The 18254-nt window shown below is 46.2% G+C and overlaps 1 protein-coding gene and 1 long non-coding RNA gene across 7 annotated transcripts in view; one reads left to right on the top strand and one right to left on the bottom strand.

Moving 5' to 3' along the window:
• The window catches only part of EPHB2 (EPH receptor B2), a 273181-nt gene that overhangs the window by 224445 nt on the left and 30482 nt on the right, over window positions 1–18254 (bottom strand). The window lies entirely within an intron of this gene.
• The window catches only part of LOC125624343 (uncharacterized), a 50030-nt gene that overhangs the window by 21242 nt on the left and 10534 nt on the right, over window positions 1–18254 (top strand). Inside the window, exon 5 of one of the 3 annotated variants that reach the window (XR_007353279.2) lies at window positions 15842–16769. The exons of 1 other annotated variant lie outside the window; for it this stretch is intronic. This is a non-coding gene — a long non-coding RNA (uncharacterized LOC125624343). Of the gene's footprint in view, window positions 1–295; window positions 1834–15841; window positions 16770–18254 lie in introns of those variants that run through there. One more of the 3 variants, XR_007353280.2, reaches the window with a different exon arrangement.

Genomic DNA, 18254 nt, shown 5'->3' with positions numbered 1-18254 from the left:
ATCCCTGCTTCTCATCCCAGCTGTTTCGCGCCATAACAAGCTCTGGGAGGGAGGGGGAGGAGCAGGAACATGGCGCACTCAGGGGAGGAGGTAGGGAAGAAGCAGGGCTGGGGCAGGGATTTTGGGGAAAGGAGTCAATACGGGCAGAGGCAGAGTCAGGGTGGGGCCGGGGGGCCGTGAGCACCGGGTGGGGCCGGGGGGCCGTGAGCACCCACTGGCGCCAGGAGAAGTTGGCGCCTATGATCATGTGTTTCTATGGGAGCTACGCTTACTTGACACCAATTACCATCTTCAGCTCACACTCCATGCTGCTGCTCTGAACCGGAGACAAAGAAAGAGTCGGAAAGATTCAATCTTAGAAGGCCCATAGCCCACCTGAACGGAGAAACGTGGCTCTCTCACCTGGAGAATGGCCACACTGCAGCTCCCATGGATTCCCCGAGTGAGGGCTCATCCCACGTACACCCTGCCCCTGGCTCCCGGGGCTTTCCCCTACAGCTTTGTAGGGCAAGAGCTAGAGGCCCTCATGTTCTGCAGACCTGCCTATCCATGGGCTATTTCCTGGCATTGCATTGGGAGCTCTCCAGAACTTAACAGCTCCATCTTACCAGTTCCTGCCCATCAGCATTTCGGCTGCAGGAAATCAAAGGGGGGAAGGGAGAGAATACCACTGCCCACACCTGGGAGATGTGGGTGGGCTGTGACAGGAAAGCCTCTTTCCCCGCAATCCACATCAGAAGTGTAGGAACACTTGTGGAGTCAAGTGGAGGGAAGAGTTCAGAGCCACCAAGCCCACTGCAAGAGCCACCCAGCCACCGGCAGCTTTTCACTTCATGATTTACTACGACCGCGTGCTGCTCCTCCCCGGAGCAGGCGGAATCTGTCTGCACACAAAGCGAACTGCCTCTGGAATGCGGCTGCTGCCACGCTAAGAATGGGGCTCCCCAGGGAGACGGCTTTGCTGAGTTATGCCAAGCCAGCTGCAGGGAGAAGCTGCAGCCGGGAAAGTAACTTCTCAGGTGGCTTTACAGTGCAGTGGAGATCAGGGTGCCTGCGTCGCGCCCTCGTTACAAGGCCCGAATGGAGAGATTTCCAGGAGGAGAAGTTGCTTGGGCAGCTCCCTGGTTCATTAAGCATCATAATAAACCCTCTTGTCATAACCCCTACCTGGCTATTCACGGAGAACCCCTGGGGCCTGAAAGCTGCTCTGGGGGGGAGGGTGGGGGTGTCACCGGCCTAACCGCCTCCCATAATCTCTCCACACACACTTGCTTCTAACTGAGCAGGGAGGGGAGAGTCAGTCAGCTCTAGGGAGCCAGTGGGAGGATTCAAGGAAAGGGCATGTAGACGCAGAGGGACATCACATGCCCTAATGCACAGTTATGCACTCACTTCCACATACACACGCTTGTGCGCATGCAGACATACACGGGCAGGAGTACTTGCACAGTACCAACGCACACACTACCACAAGTACGTACACACATGCACCTGATGTACAAACACACATGCACGCAATATGCTTGTGTGTACACACACACATGCTCACGCCCAGACTTGTGGACACATACACATTCCATGGCTGGGAATCAAGGCCAGAATATTTGAATATGTTTTTTTTAAATGAATACAAACTTGTGACTGCATTCGGTTACCCTCTGCTACTGAAACAATCCCTTCGCCTTTGAAGGCTGCACCACGGTACTGTAGTGATCACTCACTTCCTTGCAACTCGTGGAACAAGTAAACAGATGTTGGGTGGCTGGTTAATCACTTCACCTGTTTGCTACACATTGCCACAGCTTTATAGATAATAAAAATCCACTAGCTGAATATTCCTAAAGAGTGACTTTTCTCGCCTAGAGCGAGTTGGTATTTAAGCAGGTCGGATTTGCAATTTGCTATTATAAAAATAATCCAGTAAAACGGGAGCAAGGGTGAAACTGGACTGGTGACCCCCAACTCACAATTCCAAGTGGAGGGCTGCACAGAGCACAGGCTGGCCATTGACCAGCTGTCCCACAAGACAGGGCTGGAGGGGCACACCGCAGTGGACAAATCCCCAAACCAGAGCTGATCTGCACATGGATCCAGACTCCCTGGGACTGTGTGGATAGAGATCCTGGAAGTATGTAAGCCTCGGAAGGTACCTTGCACATTAATCCACCCTCCCAGATAGCAGTGGGCCCTGTTCAAGCAGAGGCAGAGATATCCAGCTATTCTGGACCAGCTATGAGAAAACACATTCACAGCAGGCACCTGGGAGCTTGGGAAAGCTTCATGGAAAGGGCTACTGGGGGGCAGCACTGTGTGTACAGAATTCAGTCCAGTCAACAAGCCATGCAGGGATCTCTGGGGAGCAGGGAGCGCAGAGGGGGCTGTGGAGGGACAAGTCTCCTAAGGTAAGATCCATATTGCCATGGAGAATGACAGCCACCGACAGCCAGGTAACTGCACCTTGGCAACTAGTAAGGCTTTCAACTTCAGTTACAGCTTCCCTCCAGTAACTTCCCAGCCAAATACTAGCAAGTTTGCCTGACAGGGACAGTGGTGCTAACACAGACCACAGCCTGGTAGGCAGAGCAGAAATGTGTTCCCAAAGGAAACTGCCCAGGCTTGCCTTGAGCCCCTTGGCTCCTCAGAGATCTCCAAAGCACATCCACAAGCTGGGTGTGAGGATGTGCTGGGGGAATGGCCCGGTGCCAGACACAGCATGGGTGTGGCTCTCTGAGAAGGTGCCACCGGCATGGTGAGTGCTTCCAAACACTGTACCAGGTACAGCCGCTTTGCCCGCTCTGCACTAGCAGCGGCTTATTAAACCAAGGCTCTATGCAACATGCATATGGGCGCTCAGAAGCTGGTCAGCAATTCTAAGCATCCTGCCTGCAATGTGCACAAGTCAGACCCAGCAACGGCCTTCGCATTGACCAGCCCTACCACCAGACAGGGACAGAGGGGTGAGGCGCTGGGGAACAAACAGGCTCTCATCCCTGGCTGCTCCGAGGAAGTGGAGGTCACAGCTCTGCACAAGGCACAGCAGACCAGCTGTCCCACAAGACAGGGCTGGAGGGGCACACCACAGCTGGCTCTGGTGGACAAATCCCCAAACCAGAGCTGATCTGCCCATGGGTCCAGACTCCCTGGGACTGTGCAGATAGAGATCCTGGAAGTATGTGAGCCTCAGGATCCAGCTTCAGAGGCCCGGACACACAAGGATAAGCTTCAGCAGCACAGGTGTATCTGGGGTCGTGCCAGCTGTCAAGACTAACTCGCCACCCAAGCATGGAGGTGCCCAACCAAGATATCAAGAGAACAAAGGTCAATTCACAGATTCATAGGTTTAAGGCCAGAAGGGGCCATTCACTGGGCTCTTCAATCTAGCAGAGAAAGCCATGACATGATCCAGTGGCTGGAAATCGAAGCTAGACAAAAATCAGACTGGAAATAAGGCATCAGTTTTTAACAGGGAGGTTAAGTAACCACTGGAACAATTTACCAAGGGCTGCTGTGGATTCTCCAACACTGGCCATTTTTAAATCAAGACCGGACTTTTTTCCTCACAGATCTATTCTAGGAATTATTTTGCGGCAGGTCTCTGGCCTGTGTTATACAGCACTGCAGACTAGATGATCACAGTGGTCCCTCTGGCTTGGGAATTACAAATCTATGATTTGCAATCACCTTGTCCGACCTCCTGCCTAGCACCGTCCACAGGACTTCCCTGAATTAATTCCTGCTTCCAGTCTAATAGCTTTGTTTAACCTAGAGCAGCTCTTTTTGAGAAAGACGTAACCATTCCTAGGGACAGAGAATCAACTACAGCCCTTTTCGCTTCTATCTCAGAGTGCAGGGGGGCTGGAACCCCTAGTTCCAGTGGTTTCCGTCGCAGACTGTGTTTACAGTTCAGTTCAATGGCTCTTAGCACCCCCAGTATGCAATCTGCTCCAACACCGCTGGTGGAGTTCTTCACTGACAAGGAGCCCAAAGCTTGTGCGCAGCAGCCCCAGTTCAAACCCTTCCCCCTTCAGCCCTGCGCCTTACAAACACATTGCCAGAGGCTTTACATGCAGCCTGGCCAAAGACCAATACAGCTACCAGAGATGGAGAAGCAAAGCCTGCAACCCAGCTCTGTATAGAAATCCAACCATATAGAGCCGTTAGAAAAGACTGCTCCCGACTCCAGATCACAAACCCACAGAGATCAAGCCGGCAGCGCACCTCACTTAGCCCACCACGCCACCGACGCCCTCTGGAGTGGCGGTAGCACAATGACATTATGCTTCTGCATCTTGCAAACCTCGTTCTGCGTCCTAGGGTTGCCAACTTTTTCATTGCACAAAACCAAACACCCTTTCCCCGCCCCACTCCTTCTGAGGCCCTGCCCCACTCACTCGAGCCCCCCTCCCTCCATCGCTCGCTCTACCCCACCCTTACTCATTTTCACTGGGCTGGGGTAGGGGGGTGGGTTGGGGCCGGGGGGAGTTAGGATGAGGAGGGGGCTCCGGGAGGGAGTTTGGGTACAGGAGGGGGTTCTGACCTGAGGCAGGGGGTTCGGGCTCTGGTCAGGAGTGGGTTCCGACCTGAGGCAGGGGGTTCAGGGTGCGGGCTCCAGCCAGGCAGCACTTACCTCAGGTTGGTGGCACAGCAGAGCTAAGGCAGGCTCCTCGCCTGCCCTGGCTCCACGCTACTCCCAGAAGCAGCCAGCATGCCTGGCCCCTAGGCAGAGGCACAGCCAGGCAGTACCGCCCCCGCAGCTCCATTGGCCACAGTTCCTAGTCAATGGGAGATGCAGAGCAAGCACTGGGGGCAGAGGTAGCACTTAGAGCTTCCCTGATCATCCCTGCACCTAAAGGACATGCTGGCCACTTTGGGGAACTGCACAAAGCCAGGCAGGCAGGGAGCCTGCCTTAACCCCTGCCGACCGGACTTTTAACAGCCCAGTTTTCTGATCAAAAGCCACATGCCTGGCAACCCTACCTGCATCATCCCCTCTGAGAGGCTCCTTCAGTCGCAAATAGGAGGTAGCATCCGACAGCAGATGCTGGAGGGTTTGTGGCTGGGCAAACAGATCGGTTTTAGCCCTCGAACTGACCAAACAGGGAAAAAGGTTTCGGGGTTGAACAAAACATTTCATTTTGTTTTCATTTCCTTCTACCCCCCCTGAATCTAGCTAAATTTCAAAACAAAAAACCATTGACTTTTCCAGAAAAATTCCCCCTCCTTTTTCCCAGCCAAAACTGTGTGCCAAATTCATGAATAAAGAAAAGGAGTACTTGTAGCACCTTAGAGACTAACCAATTTATTTGAGCATAAGCTTTCGTGAGCTACGAAGTCTGTAGCTCACGAAAGCTTATGCTCAAATAAATTGGTTAGTCTCTAAGGTGCCACAAGTCCTCCTTTTCTTTTTGCGAATACAGACTAACACAGCTGTTACTCTGAAAATTCATGAATGCCTTCAGCTGACCTGAACATGTAAACTGTTCACAGAAAAGTTTCACCCTGCTTGGCTGCAATTTTACAAGCACTTTACAGCCATGCTACAATAGTTTTATTAGTGAACACTTTTAAACCAAAATATCTTGTTTAAGATGAGTATTTCTATTGAAATATTAGTTCTGTAAGACACTCCTCCCAGCAAGAACATGCACAGTTGAAATGCAGCAAATAAAATTCAACTCAGAATTCTTTTCCCAGTAAATTCTTTATGTTAGGCAATTTGAGTGACATGTCATGACTTGGAATTATATTTGATAAAATATGAGAATCTCTGATTATTTTTTGTAAGTCCAAAAGGAACCACTCTTATCTAGTCTGACCGCCTGTATAACACAGGCCATAAACCTTCCCCCAGATAATTCCTAGAGCAGATCTTTTAGGAAAAAAATCCAATTTTCATTCAAAAATTGCATTATGGAGAATCAAGCACAACCCTTGGTAAATTACTGCAGTGCTTACTCTCATTGTTAAAAACTGATGCCTTATTTCCACTCAATTTGTCTAGCTTCAACTTCCAGCCATTGAATCGTGTTATACCTTTCTCTGCCAGACTACAGAGCCCATTTGGAATATTTGTTCCCCACGTAGGTACTTGGTCTAGGATTTATTTTGGGGCAGGTCTCTGGCCAATGACATACAGGGGGTCAGACTAAGTGATCACAATGATCCCGTCTGGCCTTGGAATCCAAGTGTGTTCAAGTCACCTCTTAACCTCCTCTTTGTTAAGCTAATAGATGGAGCTCCTTGAGTCTATCACTATAAGGCAGGTTTTCTAACCGTTTAATCGTTGTCATGGCTCTTCGCTAAACCCTCTCCAATTTATCAACATCCTTCTTGAGCCGTGGACACCAGAACTGGATGCAATATCCCAGCAGCAATTGCACCACTGCCAAATAGAACTAGAACCTTCCTACTCGGTATTCCCCTGTTTAGACCTCCAAGGATTGCATTGGCCCCTTTGGCCACGGTGATGCACCAAGAGCTCATGCTCAGCTGATTATCCACCATGATCAGTATTTTTTTTTCTTGGCAGAGTCACTGCTTCGCCAGATACAGCATGGCCTACATTCTTTGTCCCTAGAAACATAACTTTACGTTTGGCTGTATTAAAACACACGTTGTTTGCTTCCCACCCAGCCTACCAAGCGATCAGATCACTCTGTAGCAATGACTTGTCCTCTTCATTATTTACCACTCCTTCCATCTTTGTGTCCTCTGCACACTTTATCAGCGATGATTTTACATAGTCTTCCAAGGCATTGATAAATATGTTGAATAGTGTAGGGCCAAGAACCAAACCCTTTGGCACCCCACTACAAGCCCTCCCCTCCAATGACAATTCCCTGTTTACAATTACATTAAGACCTACCAGTTACGAATCCATTTAACATGTGCCATATTCATCTTATATCTTCCTATTTTAAACAAAATGTTGTTTGACTACGCAACCACACATCTGATAGAATTCTATCAACACTAGGACCTTTATCAATCGAACCCATCATCTTGTCAAAAAAAATGGTATCAAGTTAGTTTGATAGGATCTATTTCCCATAAATCCATGGCATTAATTATGTTGCCCTCCTTTAATACTTTATTAAATGTCCCATATCAGCTGCTCCATCCTCTCACCCAGGGTCGTAATCAGACTGACAAATCCAGGATTACCCAGGTCATTCCATTTACCCTTTCTAAACACTGGCACAACACCTAGCCATCTTCCAATCTCCGGGACCTTCCTCAATGTTCCCAGACTTACTGGAAAGGTTCCAGTGGTTAATTATCCACACTGTTAAAAAGTGTGCCTTTTTACTTGCCCAAATTCGTCTAGCTTCTGCCTCCAGCCACTCCATCTTGTTCTGCCATTGTTTACTAAATTAAAGAACCCTCTACCATCAGCAACCTTCTTCCCCTGTAGGTATTTATAAACCATGATCACGTCATCACTTAACCTTCTGGAGAAGCTACTTCAGTATGTCATTTTAAGGCAGTTTGCAGTGTTGTTTCCAGGATATTAGAGAGACAAAGTGGATGAGGTAATCTCTTTTACTGGATCAACTTCTGTTAGTGAAAGAGACCAGCTGACCTGAAGAAGAGCTCTACATAAGCTCAAAAGCTTGTCTTTCATCAGCAGAAGTTGGTCCAATAAAAGATATTACCTCACCCACATTATAAGACAGGATTTCCAGACTTTGAGTCATTCTTGTAGCTCTTTTCTGAATCTTCTCCAATTTTTTCAACATCCCCTTTGAAGTGTGGACACCAGAACTGGCTGTGGTCTCATTAATGTCATATACAATGGTAATGCCATCTCCCCGCTTCTACTCGGTATTTTTCTGCTTACAGAACAGGAACCCATTAGCCCTCTTGGCCACCACATTGCACTGGGAGCTCATGCTCAGCTGGTTACCCATCATGACCCAAGTCCCTTTCAGAGTCACTGCTTTCCAGGATACAGCCCGCCTCCAGTAAGCTTTATTCCTAGATGAATGACATCCCATTTGGCTGTATTAACACGTGTCGTTAAAGTGAGCTCAACTTACCAAGTGACCCTGATCATCCTGTATAAATGACCTGTCCTCATCATTGTTTATCACACTGCCAGTTTTTGTATTGCCTGCAAATTCAAGCCACATTAGAAACATACCTGTTGAATGATGATTCCACATTTACAGTAATTTCTTAAGATATCAGTTTTTAATCCATTTAGTATATGCTGCATTTATTTTATGTTAACTCTTCATCAGAACGCTTGTGGTAGGCAGTCTAGTGCCTTGCTGAAGTACTAGTATGTCAGTGTTACCTTTATCGATTAAACCTGTGATATCAAAGTCAATTTCAAATTTGTCTGTCGAGACCTATTTTCCATAGGACCATACTGACTGGCATTAATTCTTCTACCAGCCTTTAATTCTTTACTGACTGCATCCTGCATTAGCTGTTCCATTATTTTGCATAGTATCTATGTCAGGTTAACTGGCCTATAGTTACCTGGGACATCCCATTTATACTTGTTAAATATTGGCAGAGTATTAGTTTTTAACCTGTCCTCTGGAACTTCCTCAGTATTCCAAGATTTGTTAAATATCAACATTAATGGCTCAAAGAGGTCCTCTGCCAATTCTTATCAAACTCTTAGATGCAAGTTATCTGGGTCCTGCCAATTTAAAGATGTTTAGTAGTCGCTGTTTCACATCCTCCTTAGATACGGTCAGGAAATAAAGTATTTCATTATTACTGCAAGATGTGTACCAGCCGGCCAGGTTCTTTATGAATATATAAAGACTTTATTGAGCACGTCTTACTTTTCTGCATCATTATTGACAATTTGACCATTTCTAACAAGTAACAGACCTACCCCCTTGCTAGGATTTTTTTTGTGTTCCTGATATACACCCAAAAAATAAAAAATCCTTCTTATTGTCCTTTAGTCCACTGGCCACGTTTTTCATTGATACCTTTAGCTTCCCTTGCCAACTGTGTGCATGTCATAACTGTTAATTGGTAACCATCATGCAATGGGGTGTCCACCCAAACAAGGCAGAGCAGGTTATATTAGGTCAATTAACCTTATATGCAACACCTGGAGGAGAGCCAGGAACTAATAAAGCCTAATGGAGGATGAAGTTCAGCTAGGAGGAGCAGGATGGGCTTGTATAAAGAGAGAAGCTTAGAACAGAAGGGGGCTGCGGGGGAAGTAGTCTGCAGTCACTCCTGGGGAGAAGGGAGTTTGGACTGGTAAATCCAGTGGTAGGGGAAACAAAAGACAGAGCAAGGAAGTAGGAGGGAGTCCCTGGAAATAGCGACAAGGCTTGGGAGTAAGCAGACTGTGCCTGGGCCCAGATTCCCCTACCAGCCAGCGGGAAAGTGACAAGACCTGGCCTTGGGCTGGAAGACTGTCCAGAATGGCATGTGGACCGCAGATCCAGTGGCACCTGGATACCCTGGAAGAGGAGGACTATTCAGTGATCTGGCCAGCAGGCTGAGTCATGAAGGAGCACTGAGAGTTCTGGAGAACAGGGTGGGAGTGGGGGGTTAAGATGTGAGCAACTGTTAGAAGAGTTTCAGAGGAACAGCCGTGTTAGTCTGTATTCGCAAAAAGAAAAGGAGTACTTGTGGCACCTTAGAGACTAACCAATTTATTTGAGCATGAGCTTTCGTGAGCTAAATTGATTAGTCTCTAAGGTGCCACAAGTACTCCTTTTCTTGTTAGAAGAGTAGGGCTTTTGACCTGAAAGGAGCTAATCCCTAAATGCAGCCACAAGGAGGCACTCCAAGGGTGAGTGAACATCGTTACACATCAGTATCAGTTTAGTATTTGATGTTTCCAAACAGGAATCAAATCCACCCAAGTCAGGCCTGGCTGCTTTACCAGTGGCCCAGCTCTTATGAGAGCTCCTGCTGCCTTTATCCTCCTGCAAGGACTGGCCAGCAAGGGTACAGGGCATCACATACACACTGGCCATAGTATCCAGCATTTGCTATTTATCACTGGGTCACATGCATTTCCCCTGTAGACACATTTATTTCAATAGTAACAATCAGTGTGAACACAAGCCAGAGTGGAATCCATTGCACAGTATCTAGTATGTGCCATTTTATCCACAACCACGCTTCCGATTTTACAGTTGAAAAAGTCCACTAAAGCAGCTGTCACACCCAAGGTATCTGGATTGCTCCATTAGGTAAAGCCATGAGGCCGAGGGGAGCATCTTTAATTACTTTTGCAATTTTGGAAGCTCATGTTCTTGCTAAAACGTACAAACCTGCTGTGGGCCTTTCTGTGTATATGTCATACCTGCAGCTAATGGTGTCACTGCCTTCTCAGCGTAGCAAGATGCAATCCTCCCTCTCCCGCAAACTACTCCATCCATGATGCTGGGCTGCAGAAGGAGATATGACTGGCCACAGCAGTCATTCCCATTAGGCTCAGACGGTCTTTTGAAGTGGATATGGGAATGCAAATGATCACTCCAAAGGGAGAGAAACTTTGAAATAAAGGATTGTTTAGTTTAGAGTAGTTCCTGCAACAGTCTCCTAGACCATTGGCTCTCAATCTTTCCTGACTACTGTACCCCTTTCAGGAGTCTGATTTGTCTTGTGTAGCCCCAAGTCTCACCTCACAAACTCTTTGCTTTCAAAATCGGACATAATACAAAAGTGGCACAGCTACACTACTACTAAAAAACTGCTGAGTTTTTAATTCATACCATATAATTATAAAATAAATCAACTTGATATAAATAGTGTATGTACATTTCAGTGGATAGTATACAGAGCAGGGTAAACAAGTCATTGTCTGTATGGAATTTTCATCTGTATCGATTTCACTAGTGTTTTTACATAGCCTGCTGTAAAACCAGGCAAATATCTAGATGAGCTGATGTCACCCTGTAAGAGCTCTACATACCCCTCGTTGAGAACCACTGTCCTAGACCTTTGCCAGGCAATTACAGTCTATTCAGCGGAGGGATTCTCCAGCAGTTCCACTTCAGAAAAAGAGGTGGTGTTCTCATGAGCTACCTCCCCTCAGACAGTTCATTTCCCAGACCAGAAGGACATCTCCAGGCACCACTGGGGATACGGGGGCAAGTGGAATCCTTGCTGCAGGTGCAATACACCACAGGGGGCGCACCAGCACTCGTGGCACAGCAGCAGAGTGAAGGAACGTTGGGCCAAATAATGAAAGGAGAGTTCTTTCGAACCAGGACAGCGTTTCCCACCCAGAATCTGCCCGTTCCCCTACAGGAGGAAAGGACTCCTGGGGAAGGGGCTGCATATTCATGGGGATGAGAGAGATTGTAGCTTTCCACTCGCTCCCAGCTCCCCACGCTTAAGGACGAGGGCACATGGGGGCAGGTGACTCTGGGAGGGCCAGAAGCCACCACAAGCAGCAGTGATCCAAAGTGTGCATGAGAAGAATCCAGCTCCTGCAGGTGACACTTTCCCGAGAGACTTGGGCTGGAGAGGGATCCCTCAGCCCTTCCAGTCTCAACGCGCCCATGCCCTGGTCCATCCCCTCCATGCCCAACCACGGGCTCCTGCCAGAGAATGGATGGATCCCACCTAGGCTTCTAGAGTCACCCGACTGGTTTGTGGGGCCCAAGCACAGCGGGGCCAAAGCTGCCAGACATGAGCTGCCTCCCTGGCAATCCCAGATGGGAGGGAAAAGGCCTAGCTATGATCGCTAGAGGCTGCTTGGACTGCATGGAGGCACAGCAGAGATCTAAGAGCACTTGCTTTATATTTGCCTGTACAGCATCCGCCTCTAGCAGCCAGTCAGTAAAGCCACAATACATGCAACCTAGCTCCTACCCACTGGCTATGGAGCACGGGAACCGTTCAGCCCCATCCCACCTGCTTCCGCCGAAGCCTCACTCCGCTGGACACCTCTCTACACTGAGTATCCAGGTAAATAAGAGCCATCCCAGCAGCAAAGCCGCCCTGCACTGACTGATAGCTGTGTGTCTGTTTCACAGATTAAATCATAATACTAAATAATTGGCAATTGTCCTCTCTCTGAGGCATCTCCCCTGCAGGCACATTTACTTCAATAGTAACAAGTAACTGTGTGAACACAAACGTGAGAGGAATCCATTGCACAATTTAGCCACATACACAAGGACACCAAGCTGGAGGGAAAGCAGGATCAGCTCTATCCATTCGTGGAGCAGGATACAGGGGGTCAAGACCAAGGTTTTATTTCCGGCTCATGTCAGTAACCTATACACTGAACTAGGGGCTACACCAGGGCTAGTTTCCCAAAACTAAGGGAAAATTATGAGCAAAATTTAGTAAGATATGAAGGAAAATTGGGAGTGCTTTAAGAGGAGTTTATTACAGGGCCAAAAAGCCATAATTCCACAATCAAAAAAAATGATAATTTTTGACATCCTGGATCAGTGTGAAACAAAGGCAGCAATTAGAAAGAAATAAGCAATACATAACAAATGGTGGAAAAGGAGTAAGAGAAAAAATTAGAAGTTATGAAGTGATGAAAATTGATAAGGGAAGCGAAGGACATTAGGGAAAAATAAGGGAAGCGCTAAGGACAATAAGCAGGAGTTTAAGTATATTAGGAAAAAAGAAATCCCAGCAATGATGGAGACCTGTTACTAGATGGAGATGATAAAATTGTTAATAATGATGCAGAAGCAGTCAATAAATATTTCTGTTCTGTACTTGGAAAGAAGCAGGATGACGGACTTGTACTGGAAAGTATTTCATCATCCTCATGTGGTACATTAGTAACTCAGGAGGATGCTAGATGACATATGCTACGGGATACAGATTTTTAAAATCATCAGGCCTGGGTAACTTGCACTGAGGGGTCCTAAAAAGTTGGCTAAGGACATCTCTGTTATGCAGATAAACTTTTCATACATCTTGGAATCCCAGGGAAATTCCAGAAGACTGATAAAGTGCTAATACAGTACTGAGCCAACAGACAAAAAGGGAAAGTGGAATGACCCATTAACTATAGGTTGGCTAGCCTGACATCTGTCCTGGGCAAAATAATGGAAATGCTGATACAGGATTCAACTCAGCAAACTGAAGGATAGGAATGTAATTAATGCCAGTCAACAAGGCTTTACAGAAAATAGGTCTTCTCAAACAAAGCTGGTTTCATTCGTTTATGAGATTAAAAGTTTGGTTGATAAAATGTTACTACTTAGAGTTTTGTGAAGCATTTTGAGTTAGTAGCACACAACATTCTGATTAAATAATTAGCTCTACTCAATATCAACAGAGAACTGGCTAACTGACAGATCACAAGAAATAGCTGTCGATAGGGAGTCATCACTGAGGTGTTTCTAGCGGGGTTCTGCAGGTACCTGATGCTCTTCAACATTTTCATCGATGATCTGGAAGTAAATATACAATCATTGCTGATAAAAATCTGTGGACAAAGATTGGTGTAGTGGTGAATAATGATGTGGGCAGGACAGGTGAACGGATTCGCTTGGTAACTGGGGCCATTCAAACAAAATGTAATTTAAGACAACCAAATGCAAAGTTGCATATCTAGGAAGAGAGAATACTGGCCATCCTTACAGACTGGGGAACTATATCCTGGAAAGCAGTGACTCTGAAAAGGATTTAGCAGTTACAGTGGATGAGCATTGAACATGAGCTCTCAGTGTGATGCTGTGGCAAAAAGCGCCAATGAGATTTTTGGATATATGAGCAGTGGGTAGGAAGCAAGGAAGTGACCACGTTTTGTATATGACATTGGTGAGACCAATACAGGAAAACTGCATCCAGTTCTGGTGTCCACATTTTATAAATGGTGTTGAAAAATTGGAGTATGTGTAGTAAAGAGCCACCCCAATGATGCAAGGGCTGGAGAAAGTGCCTTGCAGTGAGAGACTTAACAAGTGCAACCTGTTGAGTGTATCGAAGACAGAGGGGACTCGTGTGTAAGTACCACCATGGGGAGAAAAACCAGTACCAAAGGGCTCTTTAATGTAGCACTGAAAGGCAAAACAGGAACTAATGACTGAAAGCTAAACCCAGACAAATTCAAATTAGAAATAAGGCGCAAATATTTAACAGTGACGATGAATAGCCATGGGAACAAACTATCTAAGGGAGCGATGGATTCTCCATCTCTTGATGTCTTCAAATCAAGACTGGATGCCTTGCCAGAAAATATGCTTTAGTCCAGTAGTCCCCAAACTTTTCACGTCATGCTCCCAGTCACCCCATTCAGCCCCCCCGCCCCCAGAAGCCATGGTCAGGAGCGGGACCGTGGCTTGGGCTGAAAGCCAGAGCCGCAGCTGGGGGTGGGTCTGGGGCCAGGGCCGACAGCCAGGGCCAACAGCCAGGACCAGGCTGGGAGCAGGGACCAAGGCTGGGGCCACAGCTGAGGGAGGGGGCAGTGGTGAGGGCGGGAGCAGAGCCGCAGCTGGGAACTGGGGCCAGAACAGAGCTGGGGGCAGAGTGGGGCTGGGTGGCACTCCCTCCCTACCTCCCATGGGGGATGACCCAGGCCCCGCTGTGCGCCCCCCCAAATGTTTCCTTGCACCCCCATAGGGGGTGTGCCCCCAGTTTGGGGACCACTGCTTTAGCCAAACACAAGTTATTGGGCTCAATATAGGAGTGTCTGGGTAAAATGTAATGGTCTGTGTTATTCAGGAAGTCAGACTAGATCTAATTTTCCCTTCTAGTCTTTTTTGTAAATCTAAAGCTTTGTCACAAACAGTCTGTCAAGATTTACTGAAAAATTACAGATACAAATGATAGGGAAACCATATGTTTCCCCAACAACCTCTCTCCCCTACTCTGCACTACTTCTCAGAAAGGAGGCCAATTTGCAGGCATGACCCCATCTCACACAAGAGGTTCCGTCTCATCAGCAAACTCATTACCGTGTTTCTAGGGGTGGCATCAGCAGCTCATTAGCAGAGGAGCTGACAAACTGGAGAAGATTCATGGAAACGCCACCGATAGGAACAGGCACTGGCTCAGGAGGAAAGGAGAAATATAGAACTTTTCATGAGGGGTGTACAGCCCCTAGCAAAATGGGGGCAGCTGGGGCTTCTAGGTGCTACTACAAATATTTAATAATAATAGGGCTATAGAAATAATAGAGTGGAGCTAATATGGAGACAAATGAGACTGATCATTCTTCACTGGAGAAAAAGAATGGTCTTGTGGTTTATGAACTTGAATTTCAAATACTTACAATAGTCTCCCCACTAACAAGCTACAAACCAAGAATAATTTGCTGACATTATATGATGAATAACGCTGACATTTTTTTAGACCACCTAGAGAATCTGGACAACGGGTTCCCATTAAAACTAAATTTGCAATGAGGCGTCCAAATCCCCTTTATCCCGTGAAACTCTCAGCCTATCTGTTTTTAGACCATTCTCAAAAGAGAAAAAGAAACTTCTCCAGGTAAACTGCTTGTCCCAACCTACACCAGAATTATGTGCAAGGTGTAACACTGCGGAAGGGGGAGAATTTATAAACTGTAGCTAGGAGAAATGGGACTGAAATTCAAAAAAGGAAATGTAAAATGCATATTAAGAAATATCCTGGCAATTAGATATACAAGACCATGGCACTGTCTCCAGAAAGAGGTGGTAGAAGCCCCACAATCCTTGAGATATTTAAACTAGACAATGGTATAGTCCATTACTAGAAGAAAATGGTAGAATTGCCAACAGTAAGGCAGAAAAACGCTGAATAGTTCAATAAATATTTTGTATTTGGGGAAGAATAAAACAGATGATGTAGTCATACATATGATGATGAAGAAACATTTTCCGTTCCAATAGTATCTCTGGAAGCTGTTAACAACAGCTGCTAAACCTAGACATTTTTAAATCCTCAGGTCCAGACAACTTGCATCCAAGATTTTGAAAAAGCTGGCAAAGGTACTCGAGAGAGTAGACCACTAATGGGATTTCGATAACTCTTGGAACACTGAAGAAGTTCCAGAAGAAATCTAATGTTGTGCTAATATTTAAGTCGGGTAAATGGGACACCTGGATAATAATAGGCCTATCATCCTGACACGGATCCTGGGCAAAGTAATGGATCAGATGATACAAGACTCAAATAATAAAGAATTAAAGGAGATTAGTCTGATTAATGCCAGTCAACAAGGGTTTATGGAAAGTAGATCCTATCAAACTAACTTGAGATACTTGTAATCTCATCAAAAGGTTTGGCTGATTAAGATAACAGTGTTGATGTAACTTACTTAGACATCTGTAAGGCATTTGACTTCGTACCAACAAGACAAACTGACTGTATTGTGATAAGGTGGCCAAGTGGCTAAGGCAATGGACTGCTAATCCACTGTGCTCTGCACTTGTGGGTTTGAATTCCACTTTCATCGATTCTTCGTCTTTGGGTTCAACAGAGGGGTACGTGGGTGAAATTGAATAGCCTCCGATATACAGTAGGTCAGACTCAATTTCTGGCTTTAAATTGTATAAAACAACTTTTTGATTAAAAACTAAAACAACACAAAATTAACACAGCATGCACTCACTGGCTAATATAGGTTTCAAAATGTATCAATCAATGGGTAATCATCATTGAACAAGTGTATTTCTTTTGGGGTCCCACAGGGATCAGTTCTTGGCCCAATGCTAGTTAATATTTTTCATCAATGACCTGAAAAAAAAACCACCACCATCAATAACATTTGCAGATGACAGAGATTGGCGGAATAGTAAAAATGGAAAGGACAGGTTACGGTACAGAGTGATCTGGATCGCTTGGTAAACTGGGCACTAGCAAACAATATGCATTTTAGAACAGCCAAATGTAAAGTTATACTTCTAAGAACAAATAACGTAGGCCATGCTTACAGAACAGGTCACTCTGCGAAGGAGTAACTGCAAAGTATTGTGTGTGTGTGTAGGTATATATATATAGGGATCCTGGTGAATAATCAGCTGAACTTTGAACTCCCAGCTCATGGGATCCTTGGATGTATACATGGGAATCTCGAGTAGGAGTAGGGAGGTAATATCTCTGCATCTGGCACCAGTACATCAGAGCACTGGCCTAGAACCCTGATCTTGGACCCAGGTCCACTCAATTCTTGGGAAGCAGTCTTGGCTGCCGCATCACACCAACTCATTGAATTACCCGGGAATTCAGATACTCGGGTGGGCCAGCTTCAAGGATTCCACATCCTGCTTCCTGACTGGTCACAGGATTTTGACCCTGATTGGCTGATGATATATAAACTTCCTGCTTCCTTTCTGGCCTTGTCTGAGCAACAAGCCATTGCCCACCAGTTGCTACTCAGATCCTACGTGCCCCTGCCTTTCTGCCTCTCCCACCCTGCCTTGCTGTACCTTCTCATTGGCTGGGATCTTCTGGCTATCAGATCTCGTGTGTGAATTCGGACCACTAATATGGACTACTCAGAAAACATGCTTTATAGTGACAGACACCAGGAGTGCAATCTATTAATCTTAACAGAGAGAAGGTTAAGGGGTGACTTGACTACTTACAAGGGGGGCAAAAATTGGATAATGGGCACTTCACTCTAGCACAGAAAGGTCTAACACAATCCAATGGCTGGAAGTTAAAACTAGAGAAATTCAGACTGGAAATAAAGTGTAAATTTTTAAGAATAAGGGTTAATAAACCATTTTGATTCAGGGTTGTGGAGAGTTGTCTGGCGCCAGCAAGTCAAGTCAAGATTGGATGTTTTTTCCTAAAAGATGTGCTCTAGTACAAGCTGGAATTTGGGGAAGTTATGCCCTGCGTTATGCAGGAGTCAGACTACACAGAATATCAGGGTTGGAAGGGACCTCAGGAGGTCATCTAGTCCAACCCCCTGCTCAAAGCAGGACCAGCCCCCAACTAAATCATCCCAGCCAGGGCTTTGTCAAGCCAGATCTCAAAAACCTCTAAGGAAGGAGATTCCACCACCTCCCTAGGTAACGCATTCCAGTGCTTCACCATCCTCCTAGTGAAATAGTGTTTTCTAATATCCAACCTAGACCTCCCACACTGCAACTTGAGACCATTGCTCCTTGTTCTGTCACCTGCCACCAGTGATGAGCTGCCAAAATCTTAACCGCTTCCCTATAAAAAGTTCTGATGTAAGGGATGTGCCCCAGTATGTATTTTTTGTACCAACAGGGTTACCATACGTCCGTATTTTCCCAGGAGGAATTTTTAAATTTTAAATCCTGGAGGGCGATTTAAGAACCAAAAAGCCTGACCTGTCTGGGGAAATACAGGTATGTGTTAACCCTGCCTAAAGTTCTTCCTCA

The sequence above is a fragment of the Caretta caretta genome, chromosome 18 (assembly GCF_965140235.1).
Source record: "Caretta caretta isolate rCarCar2 chromosome 18, rCarCar1.hap1, whole genome shotgun sequence".
NCBI classification, from domain to species: domain Eukaryota; kingdom Metazoa; phylum Chordata; order Testudines; family Cheloniidae; genus Caretta; species Caretta caretta.
Note: the sequence above shows the minus strand (reverse complement) of the source record. Positions and strands in the feature narration are given on the sequence as shown.